Raw genomic sequence first — 19655 nt, forward strand, 5'->3', positions numbered from 1 at the left:
ATCTCTCATATATGTCAATCAATACTTCATCACATCCCAGTACATAAAAGAGAAACTTTCTAATAATCTCTTCCATTTTCATCATTCTGTCCTCTGTCTTTTATTTTATATTTTATGTGTTAAATCATTGCTTGCTGTTGGGTTTTTTTAAAGGCTTCACCCGTGACATACGGCAGTTCCTGGGCCAGGGACTGAATCCTAGCTGCAGCTGCGGCAATGCAGGATTCTTAACGCACTGTGCCATAGCAGGAACTCCTAAATCAATGCTGTTTTTATTGTTCTTTTAACCAGTCAATATCCCTTTTCATTTACTCACAAACTTACCCTGTCTAGCCCTCTTCGTCCCTTCCCGTGGCCTCTGGGATAATTTTACTTCACATCTGATAACTAATTTTGTTCACATTCTTTTTGTGCCAGTCAGAAATCTGGCCAAGGAATCTTTTTGTCCCCTCTCTTCTCACCTGAGAAATTAGTCAGTGTGAAGAGAGATTCTAATGCAATCATCGATATGAAGAGATTCTTTTTCTTTTTTTTTTTTTTTTTTTTTTTTTGTCTTTGTTGTTGTTGCTATTTCTTGGGCCGCTCCCGCGGCATATGGAGGTTCCCAGGCTAGGGGTTGAATCGGAGCTGTAGCCACCGGCCTAACGCCAGAGCCACAGCAACGTGGGATCCGAGCCGCGTCTGCAACCTACACCACAGCTCAGGGCAACGCCGGATCGTTAACCCACTGAGCAAGGGCAGGGACCGAACCCGCAACCTCATGGTTCCTAGTCGGATTCGTTAACCACTGCGCCACGACGGGAACTCCAGATTCTTTTTCTTTATACAAGTCACAAACATGGAAGGGAAAATACACGAGATGCCATGCAATTCATTTTATCCAATCCCTACAAGTCATTCACAAAACACAGAAAGACTGTTGAATGAAAAGCCAGAATTGAGAGCCAGGAAAGGAGAGCTCAAAGGTGTGGCCAGGCAGAAGCAAGAGGGCGGGCAGAGGGGGCAGGAGCAAGGATGGGGGGTGGAGGGGAGAGGGAGGGGCAAGAGAGCAAAGGGGACGGGGCAAGGGGTGGACCTTGGGGCGGGCAGTAAAGCTGGCAGCCAATGGGTCAACAGAACCTAAACCAGATGTCAATGGCCTTTGGGGGGGAGGGTCAGTGGGGGTGGGGAGGGTCTCTCTTTGCCCCCATTTCAGTGAACTCGCAGGTTGAAATGCAGCGTGAAACCTTCTTAAGGACGGTGACTAAATCCCTAAGGAGAAGCGTCCACTACGACAGCCCCCAACAAAGCCCTCAAGGGACTGTTGGACTGAATTCAGTGTTCGTGCCTGAAGCAAGCTGACTTACAGAAACAAGGTCTTTTCCATCCCCCAGGTCTCAGAACTAGCTCAGACTTGGCAAAGTACCAGAAGCAAAAGACACACATGTTGAATGACTCCCTCCAGCTTGGGAGACACAGCTTTCTCCTGACACCCCAACGTGCCTCTCCAGACAACATGCATCCTCCCAGCCGGAACCTCAAGAATACTCTGGAAGAGGAGGGCAGAGAGGCTGTAAAAACGCCTCGTCACACCGTGAGTCAGCAGTGGCTCTTCCACCGTCGGAAAGGGGCACCACTGGGCAAACGTGGACCAGGGCGCTCTGGAGAGGAGGACGAGGAGGAAGGGGCGGCGGAGCGAGAGGCTCAAGTAGCAGCCTGCTCTTGGCAGGGGCTGTTGCTCATTCTCTTTGGCTGGCTCTGACTACCTGTCTGAAAGCGCTGCAATGCAGGAAGGAAATTTTTCAGGAGATTAAACTATTATTGTTTCCTGTGTGGCTGTCTTCACTGGTGTATGAAAAAAAAAAAAAAGCTCTAAGGGCACTTGAAAAGAGATTTGTCTGAATAGCAGGGCTGTTGTGATTCATCTCCCCCTTCAGTGGAGATGTGGCCAATTTCCTCAGGAAAGTGGTTGATTAGGACCCATGGATTTATCCACGGCCTAAATATGAGATGTCATAAAAGTGATTAATGGTGAGCTCACCATCAGAGGGAGTTAAGAGTTTATAAAAGCTGTTTTTAACGGGGCAGAAGGGGGAGAGAAACCTCATTTGTCACCTTGCCAACGTGTTTCAAGAGTTAAAAACCTCTTTGTGGCCCCTGCTCGTTCATGCTGCTGACTGGTAAGGGTCGTAGTATTTTCTGATTTTACACGTTTGTTTGAAAAATGGATTCAATGTGTTTTGCTGTTTATAGAAAAGCACACGAGGAAAGGAAAAGAAAATGTATTTCCACTGTGCTTAGTGACTGGTGCTCCTGGTAACGCTTAAGTACCATAAGTGTGTTTCTTTTTTTCCGCCTTGCCGTGCTATGTATACCCCTGCCATACAAATAGCAATTGGTGGGGGGGTGTTTAGAGAAAATTTTCAGAGCCCAAGTGAAACTAGCCTGGGGAAATCAGAGTAGTTCAGAAAGCATAGGAAGGTTTCTAGCAGTGTCTGGCGTTTCTTAGTGACACCACATAACACAGAGATGCTCCGAAATGTAAATTTATTGTCCTGACAGTGCCCAAGGCAAGGTCCCTTCTCTAGTCCCAAAGCAACCAACTTTGTTTAAAGGAAGGACACAAATGACCAGCCTCTGGTAAGGCAGCTACCAAATTCTCCAACACTGCCATTTAACCAGTAAAGCACTAAAAATTATTTACTGAAAATAAAAAGTTGCTGACTGTTGGCTAGATATTTGGATATTTTATGGATGATAGGAACATCCATAAATGTTTGCATTTGGGTGTTAGCAAATGGGTGCATTTGCTGATGTGTGAGATGAGTGAGATAACGGGAGGGGTTAATTGTTGAAATCAATTACTATCAGCTATTTTGACTGACTAACAAAAACAAATGATATGCTTTCTGTGATCCTTGCATCACTTTGTAAGTTGATGGCAGCACTATTTACAGTAGCCAAGATATGGAAACAACTTAAATATCTATCAACAGACGATTGGTCTAAGCAAATTTGTATACACAATGGAATATTACTCAGCCATGAAAAGAGAGAAACAATGCCATTAGCAGCAACATGGATGGACCTAGAGATTACTATACTAAGTGAAGTAAGTCAGGCAGAAAAAGACAACTATCATATTATATTACTTATATGTGGAATCTAAAAAAAAAAACAAAAAAACTGATACACATAAACTTACAAAACAGAAGCAGACTCACAGACATAGAAAAAAAAAAAACTTATGGTTACCAAAGGGAAAGGGTAGGGAAAGAGAGAAAAATTAGGAGTGTGGAATCAACAGATGCACACTACTATGTATAAAATAGATAAACAACAAAGATCAACTGGATAACACAAGGAACAGAGTTCAGTATTTTGTAATAAGGTATCATGGAAAAAATCTGAAAGAATATATATATGTGTGTGTGTGTGTCTGTGCGTGTATATGTATATATCTGAATCACTTTACTATACACCTGAAACTAACAGAACATTGTAAATCAGCTATAACTCCGTGAAAAAGAATTGCTTATAATTTACACTTTATTTTTAGTAAGTAAGCATATATGATAAAATGCAATTTTCACAGTAATACAATAGCAATACACAGTATATAGGGTTTGTTCCAAAAGTAGTAAAGAATTTAAGTGTCAGAGGAGCCAAAGGACATGAGATGGTCTTCAGGTCTTTAGACTCAAGTGGAGATGGCAATAGTGAGGAGAACCTGCCAGCACTGGCATCAGATGTTGCCCATGTGAGCTCATCCAGTCATGGGCTATATTTCACTCATCTTGTGCCTCCAGTGCTCACTGCCTGTCATTTATTGGCTCCTGATTAATGATGGAGAGAGGAGAAGAACACCTTAATTGGGCTTCAAATAATGGGTAAGATGCACAAAGGCCTATCACCAAAGTGCCACTGGACCTTGGTCTCACCATCATAGGGTCTCAAATTTCAACTTTCAGGATATAGATATGACATACATAGATGAGACACAAGGTTGAATGATGATGACATGCAAAACTTTGATCCCATGTGGTGCTATCGAGCCACCCACCTGTGGTACACAATGAATTGACTTTTATAAACCTCATAAATATCTTGGGCCTAACATGAATAACTACACTATGGTTTTGTGTTTGAGTTATAAAGAATTCTTTTGTTAAGTGTAGACTTAGATATTCCGGAGTATTTGCAAAGATGTTTTGGCATTTCTTCCATTCCCTTTTTGTTGTTGTGGGTTTTGTTTTGGTTTTTACACTTAGGGTCTCAAAAAACTTGAGGTATCTTAGGCCTCTCTTGACCTTTAAAAGTCCCAGAATAGACCTTCCAAGATTATCCATCCTCACCTATATTCTGTTGTGCAAGTGCCCTAAAAACCCCATCTTCTTTTGTTCCATTCAGATTCGGTAATTGGGCTTCAGCCAGTTTCCCAGGGTAAAGTCATTGGATTCTGGTAATTTCCTGGCCCTTTCCATCCTTCAAAACTGTTACTCTAAGAGTCAGTAGTCTCACCAGACCTGGCCCTCAGATACCCAGACCCTGGCTTCCAGCTCAGTCCAATCACGATGATAAGCAGGTAAACAGGAAAGAAAGTGAGGATGGATATAGCCTAAAGTCCCCTCCATTCCCAGGAATGCTTGTTTAGACATTACAGCATTTTGAGGCACCTACTACACTCTCCATTCAAATTTGACAAGTACACACCCAAGTAAACCCAAATTCCAAATCTCACACAAAGGACTTCAGTGAAAGCAATCTCCAAGTGGGTTTTCTAAAAGCATGCGATTTCCATATTCCATGCCAATTCCCCCAGGGTTCATCCTAATAAGAAATGTTCATAAAAACAGCACAAGGGCAAAAACACTTAACACAAACAATGACCCTTTGCCAAGCTTTAGTCTCAACCACATAGGGCCGTGATATTGGAATGAGAAACAGATTTTGTGAAACTGTGTTTCAGGAATTAGTTTGGGCTCTCTCCCCTTCCCCATCTAAAATGTTCCTCTACATGACAACATCCAAGTGTGTGACTTCTCCATGAACAACTGCAGAGATGCTGCTGTGACTTCCAAATCTTAAACCCTAGCCTCAACCTCTTTCCAAAGCCTCAGCCTCATCTATGCCACTGCCTGTTAGGGATGGACGTGGAGGTATCTCAACCTCAGGTACTCCAACTCTGTCCATCTCCACCTGTGCTATCAGCTCATCTGAAGCTGCATGTCCTCCAGGTTCCCTGATCAGTTAGAGGTACCAGCACCTTTATCTGCCCAAGATAAACATCTGAGCATCCTCCACCTCATATACGGTCAATCTCCAAGTCTTGGTGCCTGTCTTCTAAATTCCTTGCCAATCTGTTCGTTGAGACCACCTTATCCAGGCCACTCAGATCTTTTCTCAACAATAACTTTCCAACTGGTTTCTTTGCATCCCCTTGTGCCCCAATTCAACCCATTCTTCCTTCTGTAGCTAGAAGTTCTTAAACATCTTTTTTCTTCATTGATTCAGCAAATAATCTGTGAAGTACTTATTATGCGCCAGTCACAGTGCCAATCAAGCCCAGGATATACAGAGGTGAGCAAAAGAGATCCTCTCCTCCTGGAGTATATACCAATCAGATGGTGTCACTTTCAGCCTTAACATCTGTTGTCAGCAGAATCATGGCCCTTAAAAAGGTCCACCTTCTAGGGAGTTCTCCTGTGATGCAGCAGGTTAAGGATCCAGCATTGTCACTGTGGCAGCTCTGCTCACTGCTATGCCGTGAGTTCAATCCCTGGCCTGAGAACTTCCATATGCCATGGGTGTGTCCAAAAAAAAAAATTCAAAAACGTTCGCATCCTAGTGAACCAGGGACACAAGCTAAGGAAGGCAGATAAAAGCTGAAAAACCTAAAAAAAAAAAAAAAGGATTCTCCCCTGGAGCTTCCAGCTCATCAACACCTGGATTTTATTACAGTGAGACCCAGTTTGGAGTTTCAACCTCTGCAACTCTGTCGTTTTAAGCCACCAAGTGTGTGGCAATTTATTACAGCAGCCACAGAAAACTAATATCACAATATTCACAGTATTCACATAATACAATTTTTTCCAATAGTTTCCCAGGGCCTTTAGGATAAAGCCCAAATCCTTATGCACAGCCTCAGCTCCTCTCACTCTCCCTTCTCTCCCCACTGCCACCAAATGAACTTCTTTCAACCCTCCAGGGCCTACACGCTTTCCCTCTGAGGCTGGAACACACCATCTCTACTCTCCGGATTCTTCCGCTGCTTTATCTGGTACAATCCAAACCCCAAATGCAACCTTCAAATTAAAGTCCGTTTTTGCCAAAAGGTCTTACTAGAGTCCCTCCCTCTGGTCATGTTAGAGGCTCCCAGGTTCCCTTCACTTTCTTGTTCAAGGTAAGCCTCACATCTAGTTCTGTCTCCACATCTCTGCTCCCCACTGAACTACGAGCTCCCAGACGCCAGAGCCTACAACTGTCTTACTCACCACTGGACTCCCCCAATACCTACCATGGTTGGTACTCAACAAAAATAACAAAAATGTCCAAAAGTGATGAATACATGAACAAATAATGACTGAAAGATAATGTCTCTCTTTGACACAGAGAGTAATCCTATGTGTGGATACCCAGCCACCTTTTACGTTTCAATAATTACTTTATCATCCAAAATATTTTTGACCTCTTAAATTTTGATTCCTTGCCTGAAACACAAGAAAAAGTCCACCTTCACTGTTAAGTACCTTCTTAATTTTTTTATATAAATAGCAGACCGTTAAGTTTTATCATGTGAGATTCTCCTGCTTTCCCCACAGGGCATGGACTGAACCTTCTGGGACTCACTCATTCCAAGTCATCAGCCACTGAACACAATAGACCCAGGGACTGGAAATATCTAAAACAGCCATGGAGCCACAACACCTCAGAATTAACTCGTTCCTCTGGGAGATGACTCTGACGTCTCAAGGCTGAGCCTGGGTAGTCAGGGGTTTTTGCCATGGTCGTGAACATGTGGGCAGGGGAGTTGACCCTCCTATTCTGTCCACTCATCTCACCCCCTCCTCTGGGGACCTGCACCTCCTTTCTAGGGACTCTCCTCCCTGTCCTCCACTCCATCTGCCTGACTGCTGCAGAAGGAGCTACAAAAATGATGCCCTTCAGTGGCCAACTTTCAAGCCAATTGGAAGGGTTCGCTGGGAAATTTAAAACTGAGAGAGATTGGAGTTCCCATCGTGGCTCAGCAGAAATGAATCCGACTAGGAACCATGGGGTTGTGGGTTTGATCCTTGGCCTCGCTCACGGGTTAAGGATCTGGCATTGTCGTGAGCTGTGGTGTAGGTCACAGACCCAGCTTGGATCCTGCATTGCTGTGGGTGTGGTGTAGGCCAACAGCTATAGCTCCAATTCAACCCCTAGCCTGAGAATCTCCATATGCCAAGAGTATGGCCCTAAAAAGCATAGCTAGCTAGCTAGCTAGATAAAACTGAGAGAGATTATTTTCTCGCATTTCCCTCACTGTGCCTCAAAGGAGCTAAGAGAATACAATCCAGTCTAGGGAGAGAGAAAGAAGGAAGGGCAAATTCAAGTAAAAAGGAAAAGTTAATCTCTCAGGGTCACTCTTGAGACTCAGCCCCATTCTTACCTCTGGTCATAAGATATCTCAACAACCATTCAACAAATTTCCCTTTTTGCCTAAGCTAAATTAAGTTGGGTTTTCATCACTCACAACTAATATGTCCACATTCATAGAAACTCTCCTTTAGCTTCCCTTTAATGGACCACAAACATACTCAAGGATGTTTTCCGGTGATAAATCCATCTGTGGTTGTATGGAAGCCGGCGCCACATGCAAAGTAAACCACGTTCCACATGGCATACTCCACCTCGGGGAAGACTGAAAGAGGATCAATCCATTTATCCAATAAATGGTACAGACCTTGATATATGAATGGCAGCCTTATAAGGATTACAGATGCAACCCCATTGAGTGAAACGTTGATCCAACATCTAAGAAACCTTTGTCAAAAGCTTCTGAATCTTTACTGCTAAAAAACAACCAATGAAGGAATTCTCAGTGTGGCTCATTGGGTTAAAAACCTGGTGTTATCTCTGTGAGGATCAGTTCAATCCCTGGCCTCTCTTAGTGGGTTTAGGATCTGGCATTGCCACAAGCTGTGGCATAGGTCATAGATGTGGCTCAGATCCAGTGTTGATGTGGCTGTGGCATAGGCTTACAGCTGCAGCTCAGATCCAGCCTCTAGCCTAGAAACTTCCATATGCTGTAAGTTTGGCTATAAAAAAAGAAAAAAAAATGAAGGGGTTTTTCACAGATCACAGCAAAACCTAAAATCTTTTTTTCATATCGTTTTTCAAAGCTGCCATGCCTAACAGCCACAAAGCAGCATCTCCCTCCTCTCTCTAAATTTATAGAACCTTTCCCAGCCATCACCACCCCCCAACTTAGCCAGTATGGTCCACCATCACTCATTCTTTCAACAAGTATGAGTGCTAAGCATTTCAAGAACAAGGATACATAGGAGAACAAGTCAAGAAAAATTCCTTATCTTGTAGCACTTGTATTTTACAGTTGAGAAAAAAAGCCCTCCAATTTTCTTGATCAATTGTATTCTCTTCCATAGGTAACTTTCTAAAAGTAATTCAATGAAGATATTTTCATTCTCCCATCACTCATTCTGCACAACAAAGGTTTGTGTGCTGACCTGGAACACAGAATTCTTCCAGCAAGTCTTCTAAGCACGGAAGAGATGGTGAATACACATTCTTGAAGTATTTTTCATGTCATATACTCTAGATATAAAAATGGTAGGGGTATAAAATTTATAGTGAAAATATAAAGAGATATGACTGTATACATGCATACATATACATACATGTAAGTGTATAATGCACCTGTGTTTGTATGTATGCAAATGTAAGATTCAGTCTCTGTGAGATGGGATTTCAGAGAAAGGACAGTTCAGTCAATTGAATAAAAAGAGAGAAGCCTTCCTAGAAGACGTAGCCTTGGAAAGGTCCAGGCACTGATGTGGCTTTCTATGAGCAAATAGAGAGAGGAGGGAAAGTGAGAAAAGTCTGGTAGACCAGCAGACCTGGCTGTCCAGGAGCCTTCACGCACAGGAGGTGGCAGAGCTATGCAAGGAACTTGGGCCTCACTGGGAGGGTTGTTAATAGTCAACAAATGAGTCTACATCATGTCTCCCAGGTAATAGTTTGCTGTTGAAAGTTGGTGGGTTTGGGGAAGGAGAGGGATGAAGTCATTGAAACTCATTTCAGGAAGGGAAATTCAAGGTCATCTAATCCTTCCACCCTGTTAATCCTGCATTTTATAGGTAAAATAACGGAGACCAAGCAGAGATTTTAACCCCAGATTACAAACACGTCTCACTGCTCCCATCCCCCTAATCTTCCAAGCACACACCTCTGTCTTAATGCAAGATTAAACTGATGCAATTGGTAGAAAGGGAGATTGGGAGGGAGGGCGGGGGTGGCTATTAGAAATGTATTTAATTTTCTAGGTTAGGACTAAATGTAATGTGAAAATGGCCTAAAAGTACAATATCAGGGATGTAGAGGACAGATGCACATAATTGTGACAATGATAATAAATGAGATGTGCATTGGGTATGAGCATATATGCACGTGTGCACACACACCTCACACCTACACATCTAAATTAAGTTGATGTGAAGATGATGTAGAAGGAAGATGCCTCCAGGCTTGATGCCCATCCACTCATCACAGTCTCTGTTACAGAGAAAGTCCTCAGTCACATTCACTAAATGAAAGAATGACTCAGTGATGAGGGGAAGGAAAGTAGGGCCCCTTTCCTCCTCCTCCCATCTTAACATTATGTATTCCATTTTCTTGGTGCTTATTGTCAAGGTAAACTCAAGGCAATTTTCAACTGCTGAGTTTCCTCCCTTGACACCTGCTGTGACGGTGGGCAGCCAGAATAATAATTCCATGCCTTCCTGGCCCTTAGAGAAACACAAAATGGGTCATAACAATGCTCTAAGAAAATAACCAGGCTGCTGGAGTCTCAAGGCTCCACCCCTAAAATGTGAAAAGTCACAAGGGGAAATGCTAGGAGGCCCTAAGACTTCAGGATACTCTTGACCTGGAAACCTAGCTCACTTCCTGATTAGGCTCAGGTGACTTTCTACAGCCACCCTTAGCTTCCAAGCCAGATTTCGACTATAGAACTCACTGTGCACATCTAGCTAGGGCAACAAGAACCATGCCTTCTCCAGAAGGCAAGAATCTATGGGAAGGGACACTCTTCAGGTGTATGGACCCTGAGCAAAATACTGTCTGTACTCCTCCCCACCACACACCCCTATCTCACCACCACCTCAGTTTTTATCTTGATGTGCCTTAAAGAGAAAATTTACGTCAATGGCCATTGCGAAGAAGAAGAGAAGTCACAAAAAGTGGAAGGGGTGAAGGGAAGAAAAAGTTGGAATGAGGATGGTAGCTCTCATATGGATCAATGAGCCCTGAACTCATTTTCATCTTAGTTGAGGCATCACCTGTGTATGGAGTTACAGCTCATCTACCAACACCAACACAGGGCAGCCCCACCTCCACCCATGGGCAATCATCTATTTGCTATAACAAAAAGACATATCTGGGCCAAGGAGCTGGTTTGAATAAGTCAGCTGTCTCCAAACATCATTCAGGATTAAGTATCATCATAAAGGATTAAGTATAGATTTCAGCTCGTTGGTTAAACTCAGTACTTCATAGAGTGGTTTAGAACAGAAACATGGAAGAGGTTAACATCACGGCGGAAAAGTGTATTCACGAACATTCAAAATTACTTTTTGAATAAGTATATTTATTAAATTAATTGCATAGGAATATGATAGTAAAGGAGAGGCGGGTGAAACGACACTTCCCTAGACGCAAAATGTCTCAAAGAGCCCTGCGGCAAGACATCCAGACCTAAAATAACTCTCTAGTCCGTGGGTTCTGTGGTCTTTCAGCAAAAGTTAACTTTTCTGGCTTTGAGTCTATTCCTGAGCTCCAGTGTGAAATATTGAAAAGAAAATTACTACAGAGAACCTATTTAGACCTTCCTGGCAAGACCCAAGCTGGAGGAGAGGAGGGAAAGGGCTGTTTATCTTGACAGAGGATTTCCTTACCAGAACATGGAAAACATTCTTTTTGTCAAACATGCTTAATAGCCACCCAGCAGCACAAAGAGTAGTTTCAGTAGCTTAAAATCAACATGAGGTGACTGGGAGAGGTGTGACGGTGTCCCCACAGACAGAACAGGAGCTAACTCACAGCCACGTCTTGGACAGGGACAGTGTTGTTGATGAGTGCATAGGAAAAATATCATTACCTAATGCACTTTCCACCAAGGAAAATGTGGTCACCTACTTAGCGGGTAGTGCAGACACGCCCAACCAAATGCGAGGCAAGCAGCAATATCAACACATCCTCAAAAATGCGTTGAAGGACACAGCTGCTGTTCTTCAAAGAGAAGGAACAAGGCTGCCCTCATCCACGCAACCCCCATTCAGATGGAAATGACTAATATTTTGTGGCATTTCAATTAACTTCCTTTCCCAGCTCTGTGGGTATATGCCCCGGCAGGGGCCTCTGAACAGAACACCTCTGATGGGAACAGTATGGAATGATGGAAAAGCCTTGGATTTGCAACTTGGTTATGTAGGTTCTAGTTTCAACTCTGCCGGTAATTAGCAGGGTTTCCTAAGACAATTCAGAGCCTCTCTGGATCACAGTTTTCTAAAAGGTTTTCAACTCCAATGTGTAAAGAATAGAGTCATGGAGTTAGGAAATTCCTAAAAGATCATCTATATTAGAGGTAAATCTCTGGGTTAACCACTGGTTTCAAGGCAAATATCCTTACAAAAATTTTGTTTTCTTTCTTTGGTTTTCAGAATTAGCTCAAGGAATATTTATGCATGGTTAATTGTATTTGCCTTATTTTCCACCCACACCTCTTAAAAGCATACACCAAAACAACTTTTAACCAAGATAAAATAGAAATGATTTTTGTTTTCAAATTCTTTGACATTCTAATTACCTAAAATGTTCTCTTCTTCCTGGGTCCCAAAGGGTCATTCATATTTCCTGGTTCAGAATTGTATAAATTCTTTATGGTTTTTACATACTTTCCTTCATAGGTCAGAATGAGAATATTGGCCTATCCTTGGGTATGCTAAGTGATTCTGAGCTTACTTTGAGTTTTGAAATTCAAATATTAAAAACCTGAAGCAATAAACCACAGAACCAGACTAAATATTTGGAAGAGTTTGTACCTGATATGGTAGACTTCAAATATGGTTCAAAACCTTTCTATTCACTCCCATCAAAGGGTGGAGGCTATTCCCCCACCCCTTTAATCTGGCCATATGACTTGCTTTAACAAACAGAAGGCAGCAGATGTAACACTGGGCCACTTCTAAGCCTAATCCTCCAAAGACCTTGGAGTTTTTACTTGCTATTTTAAGAATGCTGCCACCACATGAACAGATCCTGTTAGACTATTGGAGGATGAGATATTTTGGCACAGTCACCTCATCACCTCAACCTCAAGCCAACAAAACGTGACTGAGGCTGTCTGGAATGAGCTACCACTAACTGGCATACCAGATGACCACAGACTCAAGCCCAGATAAGATTAGCCAAGCTCAAATCAAACCATAAGAGCTACCTAGCACAATCATGAGCCAAATAAGTGGTTGTTGTTTTAAGCCATTTAATTGTAGCAATATTTGTTATGCAGCAAAGGCTAACTGATACACCTAGGTTGTCTTAAACAAAGGCTAGCCTAGATAGTATTATGTGTTCCATTTTACATATTATAAAATAAGTAGTTTGTCCTCAGCAACCTCCCTGTCCATCCTGCTTCTACTCTTATCCTCACTGACATATCATCCTCTCTCTCTAAGATACTACTGTCTTCTGTTATCACTAGGCTTCTGTCCCAGAGGGGGGGGAAAAATTAACAGAACCAGCTTAAACCAATATATAAATAATAGGAGTATTTTTAGATGCATAATCTCATTAGATTACATTTGATTTTTATAAAAACCTGTGGATTAATAAATATTATTCCCATTTTGCAGATTAGGAAATAGTATTTCAGATAGGAAAGAACTTGCCCAGGACCACTAAACTAGGAAGTGTTCTTTCAACTCCAAACATTACACTCCTCTTCTCCCCTTCCTAACATTTCTCTTCATCTAGGGTATTTGCATTAAAAAAAAAAAAAGAATTTGCATTCCTGGAGGACTGGCTCTGCTAGAAATTCAAGCACTAATTCATGCAGTAGGTTATAGAATACATTCTGGGGAAACCATTCCTGACAACACTTAAGTTATACAGTTTAAGTAAACTTGGCTCCTCCTCCTCCAAAAACCTGAAGAAAGGAATCCATTTCAGCAGTGTGCCCTTCAGTTGATAACGGTGCACTGCTATTTTATAGAAGGATGATGTCAAGACTTTCCCTTGAGGAAGACATCTTTGTCTCTCATTCATTAGTGTTAACTAAAGCCAGTGGTTCTCAAAATGTGGTCCCTGGACCGGCAGCATCAGTTCCACCTGAGAACTTGTTGAAACTACAAATTCTAGGGTTCTACCCTAGCCCTACTGAATCAGAATTCTGGAGCTGGAGTTGAGCCACCTCTGTTTTGACAAGTCCTCCAGGTCAGTGTATACTCAAGTGTAAGAACAACAGACTCAGGTTATGGCACCTGCTCAACCAGACAACTTCCTAGACCGGAGTTTGATAACCTGCTGTCTGTGGGCCCAGTCCAGTGAGCCACCTGCTTTTGTGAGTTAAGTTCTATTGGAACAGAGTACTATCATCCTGGTACATATTATGCATGGCACCACAAGGCCAGAGTTGAGTAGTTGAGACCAAAGCCACGTGGCAAACAAATCCAAAAAATATATATTATGAGGCCCTTTACGGAAAAAAGTGTACTAACCCTCTGTCCTTGAGGCTGACTACATTAGGGTGCAATGGATATGAATGTAGGTGTTATAGACAAATAATATGAGGTGGAACACTGGTTCTATCATTTACTAACTGGGGTGCCATGAGCAAGTTTCTTTACTCTAAGACCATCTCAGCTTCAAGCATTTTAGCTCCAGAGTCCCATGTGGGGTTGATTGAGGCTGTAACTCAATGTCTTCCCTGTTTTTGCCTGTCTCCCCCCCTTCCCCCCTGCCATAGGTGTCACTTCCAAGGACCCTCCTTAGCAAGCATTCTGCAGGCCCTTGTCACTCAGAGTTGACCTCCGAGTGAACCCAATCCACAGCAACCCCATACCTGAAGATGATGTTCCCAACTGCCTGACAGAATTCTGTGACCAGCAGAATAACGTCCCCCTCAGAGATGTCCCCACCGTCCTCTGCAGAATCTGTGAACCTTATATGGCAAAAGGGACTTTGCAGATATGAATCAGTTCAGGAATTTGAGGTAGGAAGATTAGCAGCCTGGATTATCTGAGGGTGACTCAGCTAATTACACGAATCCTTGAAAACACAGGAACTCTCCTGGAAGTTCGGCCTACCCACAGCAACACTGGTCGGAGGGAGGTAAGACTATGGGAGGTGGGTCAAAGAGATGCAACATTGACGGCTTGATGAAGGAAAAGACCATGAGCCAAGGGTCAAGGGTGGCATTTAGAAGCTGGAGGAGGCAAAGGAATGAGTTCTTCCCTAAAGGCTTCAGACAAACGCAGACCTGATGAAACCATGATTTTAGCCCAGATCAGACTCCTGATCTCCAGTACTTTTCGATCACAAATTCATGTTGTTTCAAGCCACTAAATTTGGGATAATTTGTTACGGCAGCCATAGAAAACTAATACAAGTAGAGACAATTGACAAATACAAAATTTACAGTGAGAGGCCATAGGACCTGAGGGCACCTCAGAGAGAAAGGGGTCACTCTGATGTCTCCTCAGAAGCTTCTGTGCCTGATAATCAGGAAAGATGAGCCATGAATATTAAGATTTCACAGACAGAAAAAAAATTAAAAAACACAGTGGAGTCTAATACAGACTTGAAACCAAAATTCACCAAGGACAGATGCACATTTGTGATGGAGTTTCTTCTCCCAGGAGCAACTCCACAGGTTCCAAGGGAATGGGATTTACCTTTTTTTCTTTTTTGACCGAAGCCATGGCATATGGCATATGCAGCCAGGAATCTAAACCCAGTTGCAGCTGCAACCTACCTACAGCAACACTGGATACTTAACCCACACTGCACCACAGTGGGAGCTCTGGGACTTCCTTATTTTGTGATAATCAGTGATTCTCCCAGAAGCCCTGGGGAGGACAGCTGGTAAACAAGGAGTACTTTGATAATCTCATCTTTCATCAAGATTATGATCAGGGCACAGAAGGGCCGTAGCCTCTGCCAGCAGAAACGTCTTCCTCACAGCTTCAGCATGAGGATGTGGGAAGAGCTTATCCACTTCCACTTCATGCAGCTGATGGCCTCACTCTCCCTGTGGGAGGGCCCCAGCCACACCTGTGCAACCTCGCTGTGGTCACGTGTGCCTGCTATGACCCCATCTCCATGTCTACTGTCCTCCTTGGGGACACATCTGACATGATGTCCACCAGTCTCGCCCGGTGCCCAGCCAGGAAGATCAGCACACAGGTGTTTGTCAGCTATAACCTTCAAAACACGGACAGTAGTTTCACATTACCTGTAGAAAACAGGATCGAAGAGCAAACAGAGGCTTTTCCAGAGAAGTTCTAGCCCAGGCAGTAGCAGAGATGGGTACCACCTGCAAAACAGACATTTTGAAGAAATGGACTGGATCTCACCATCTGTGCATCAGGAAGAAGGGGAGGAGGAGGAGGAGGAGAATGCATCAAACCTCTAGTTGAGACATTTTGACATCCCAGGGGAAATACAGGGAAGAACAATCACGCTACAACAGTCCATTCACTAGGGCTGGATTGCTGGACAACTTCAGTGCTTTGTAATGTCTCTTATTCATTCAGAGAAGATGCGGTTGCCTGCACAGCAAAGTTCACACCATTACACAGGTTGTCAAATCTGGAAGGAAACTCAGAATCACCTTGTCTAATCCTGTTGGTTTGGGGATGAGGAAACTAAGGACCAGAACTGATCACATTATTCACCAAAGGCCATACAACCACTTCAGCGACTCAGCTCCACCCCTTTGACCCCTGAGCTGGGACACTCCCTCTCCAACCTCCCTCAGCCTCTCTGAGGTTCTAGAGCAGAGAGGGCCAGACTCACAGCTCAGACTAAGCATAACGGTGTTTCTGGCCGGCAGATAATCTGACCCTTTCAACAATATTGTTTAAGTAGCTGTACTACTTTTTTAAGTGGGAACACATTTATTTATATTTAAAAAAATTATTATATACAGAAAACAATTCACTTTCCCTGTCCAAAGCAACATCCATATTCTAGAAAAAAATGATGGCAAAACACCTCTCATTACTTTGCCTTACTCACCACACAGATCTTTTGGAGGCATGTAAAAGGATTTAAATGTACAGGACAAATTAAACTGACTTTTCCTGGTAAGTGGTGCTGCAGAATGCATGTTTGGATTCATAATTTCAGCATCTATGACTTTATAGTTTCTATGGCAATAATACTCCAGAGATAGAGGTCTGGGTGAGTAGGGAGTGGTCTTGTTGCTATTGTTATTATTGTTGTCATTATTTCCACTGGAGGGTACTATATTGGTTACGTTAGTAGTGGTATAAGGAAACCTGAGTTTACTGGTATACCAGTTACAGAGATATTTAAATTCACTGTTACAGCTCAGTGCCCTGGTCAGCTTCCCAGCTGCCCAGGCCCTTACTCCAGTTCTGATTGAAGGCACTCCTTCGCATCCTGGGAGATGGGAAAGGGAGCATCAAAAGGGTGCTTGGGTCCAACCCCAGAGAAGCACCAGGTTGTTTCAGAGGAGAATCAGCAGTCTGAGTAGATGCTGAATGAAGACCCACTGACCCCCGGATCCAGGTGTAACCTCAGAGTGGGATGACCACACAAATGTCTATTTCTGTAGAGATTTCTCTAGTCTCCGTTTTGAATGAAGAAGAAAGAAAAGGAGAAGAAGGATGGAGGGGATGGGGGAGAAGGGAGGAAAAGAAGGAAGGAAGAGAAAGGGGGAAGGAGAAAGGAAGAAGGAAGGATGGGAGTAAAGAAAGAAAGGTGGGAAGGGGAGAAGGGAGGGAGGGAGAAAGGGAAGGAAGAAAGAAAGGAAGAAAGAAGGAAAGAAAGAAAGAAAGAAAGAAAGAAAGAAAGAAAGAAAGAAAGAAAGAAAGAAAGAAAGAAAGAAAGAAGAAAGAAAGAAAGAGAGGATAGAGGGGAGAGAAAGAAGTAGACCTTCTGTTCATAACAGCCAGACTGGAAACTCTCCAAATGTCCATCAGCAACTGAATGTGAAACTTCATCAGGCTTACGCTTAGGTGTATGTGTGTTACCCTTCCCCAGTTAAAAGGTTTAAAACCCAAGTACAATGGTTGTGCCCCTTGATCAGGTATCCTCTGACCCCCCATCCCGAAAGGAAGCACCCTCACTGGCTTTCTATGCCCAAGAGTGGCAAATAAAAGCAGAGGCTCTAGGAAATCTATTCTGAAATTGGACCACCAAGATAATTCATGGGGGGAGAAAAAAGGAAAAAAGAAAGAAAAATGTTTCCAAAACACCTAATTAAGGCCTGATAATTCTGTCTACAAAGAAACATACCATTGGCATTATTATAAGTCAACTTTTATTCCAGACACTTTCTATATGCACATTTCCGAAAGTTGGGCTCATTTCTCCAAAAGACCTAGTAAATGCCCTCAGTGTTTACTAAGGAGCCAGTCTTGAAGAGCAGGAAAAGGTTTATAAGCTGCTAATGAGGCTTTAGCACCCTTTGAGGGACAAACAGCTCCAGACAGCAGCTCCATAGAAGGAAATGAGCCCCTGGCCCAGCAGGTACCAGCCAGGAGGCACAGACCTGCATTGATTGTTAGGTAGCACATGGCCAAAAGGAGGTCTGGGTTAATTACTGTTCCATAGACTCAGTGGAAAACGTGCTGAGCCTTCCATCTCTGGGTTCTCCAAACATCAAGACAAATAATCAGAAAGCAAGAGACTCACAACAGTAACAGCTAGACTGTGACTGCCTGATGCCCCATTTTCCTTTTTGACTGGAGGGAAATTTTTCTCAGGAAGGGAACACAAGGAAGACGCCATCCCATCTGTTGGCTGTTTCATTCATGAAGCACCAATTTTGCACCAGACACTTTTACAAATGCTACATGTGTATAACACAAGACAGGATCGTCCAAATTCCTGCAAACAAGGAGATGAAATTCTGGCAGGCAAGACAGAAAAATTAACAATCATGTGAATGTCTGGAACAAGGATATGTGGCAAAAGGGGTTCTGAGGAAAAGCCATGCTGAATGACATAGATCCTGCAGGGAGCTGGTGCTTCAGGAAAAGGCACCTCAGTAAATCTCTCCCCAAAGAGGGGTCTTGCCAGCCAGTGTAAGAAATTCAGATTTTTGTCTTAAGCTGTTGGGAGTTTATAAGTAATGAAAGGATAGAACCTGATTATAGGGTTGAAGAGTCACTTTAGCTGCTGTAAAGGGAATGGACTTTGGGGGTCAAGAGTAGACTTCGAGAACTTTGGGAGAAAGTGAGGAGCTGGTGGTGTAGATGGGGGGAGCTAGGGAAAGTACATAGTGAACCACAATGTTCTGGAGGTTGAGACACTCCTGACTCCCCAACAGTTTGAGGGTAGGTTTGGGGAGAAAGGAATTAAGGGTGATGCCTACTTTGGGGCTTGAGCCAAAGTGAATGGTGGTGCCATTTGCTATGATGTTCCTGCCTCTTGATCCACAGAAGAAAGAGACATTTCTGCCTATGGAATTTCCCCCTGTCTCTATTGTCTAGAAGAGCCAGAACTGGCTTGGACATATTCCTAGGTACAGAGAAATGGTAGCCTCATTATTTTACTTCAGGCCTTGGAGGCTGTAACTTTGAGAGCACACGATTCATAAATAAATTCAGAGTAGCCTATTTATCTCTTCTTTTTCCATTTGATTGAAATCCTGGGCAGTGGTTTCTACTAGGATGATGAATTTGGCTAGAACTTTGCACATTTATTCAAGACTAATATGGTGTTATCTAGTACAAGAAACAGATGAGAAATCATTCCTGCAGGACCAAAGCTCAGACGTGGCTCAAAGGAAACATATGAGACATAAGGAAATCATTGGAACACGAACATTAGACAGTCTTGTGCTGAGCTAGAAAAAGTCTTAGTTCACCCAAAATGTAGTATTTATAGACCTGGGCAAGGAGTAAGGAATTAGTGTTAGCACACTGGAGTTGTGTTTCAAAGGTGAATTTTCTTATCTCAGTTGGAGAGCATTGAACCCTGGATTAGCAATTAACCAACTTAGGAAAATCAACCAGTCAACAAATATTTACTGAGGCACTTCTAGCTTCCAAGTATCGTGGAGGGTGCAGTAGGAAGCAAAATAAATCTGCTCACTTCCCCTGCAGGAGTGATGGTCTAAAGAGAAAGGTGGCTTAAGCAAGGTGAGTATAATTTATGAAATACTTGCAAAGGAGAAACACAGGGTTATGGGCCAGCATTATGGGGGACCA

General features: G+C 43.1%; 1 pseudogene; it reads left to right on the top strand.

The window, feature by feature from the left end:
- Positions 1496-15759, top strand: LOC110256371 (annotated as a pseudogene).

The sequence above is a fragment of the Sus scrofa genome, chromosome 13, assembly GCF_000003025.6.
Source record: "Sus scrofa isolate TJ Tabasco breed Duroc chromosome 13, Sscrofa11.1, whole genome shotgun sequence".
NCBI classification, from domain to species: Eukaryota; Metazoa; Chordata; class Mammalia; order Artiodactyla; family Suidae; genus Sus; species Sus scrofa.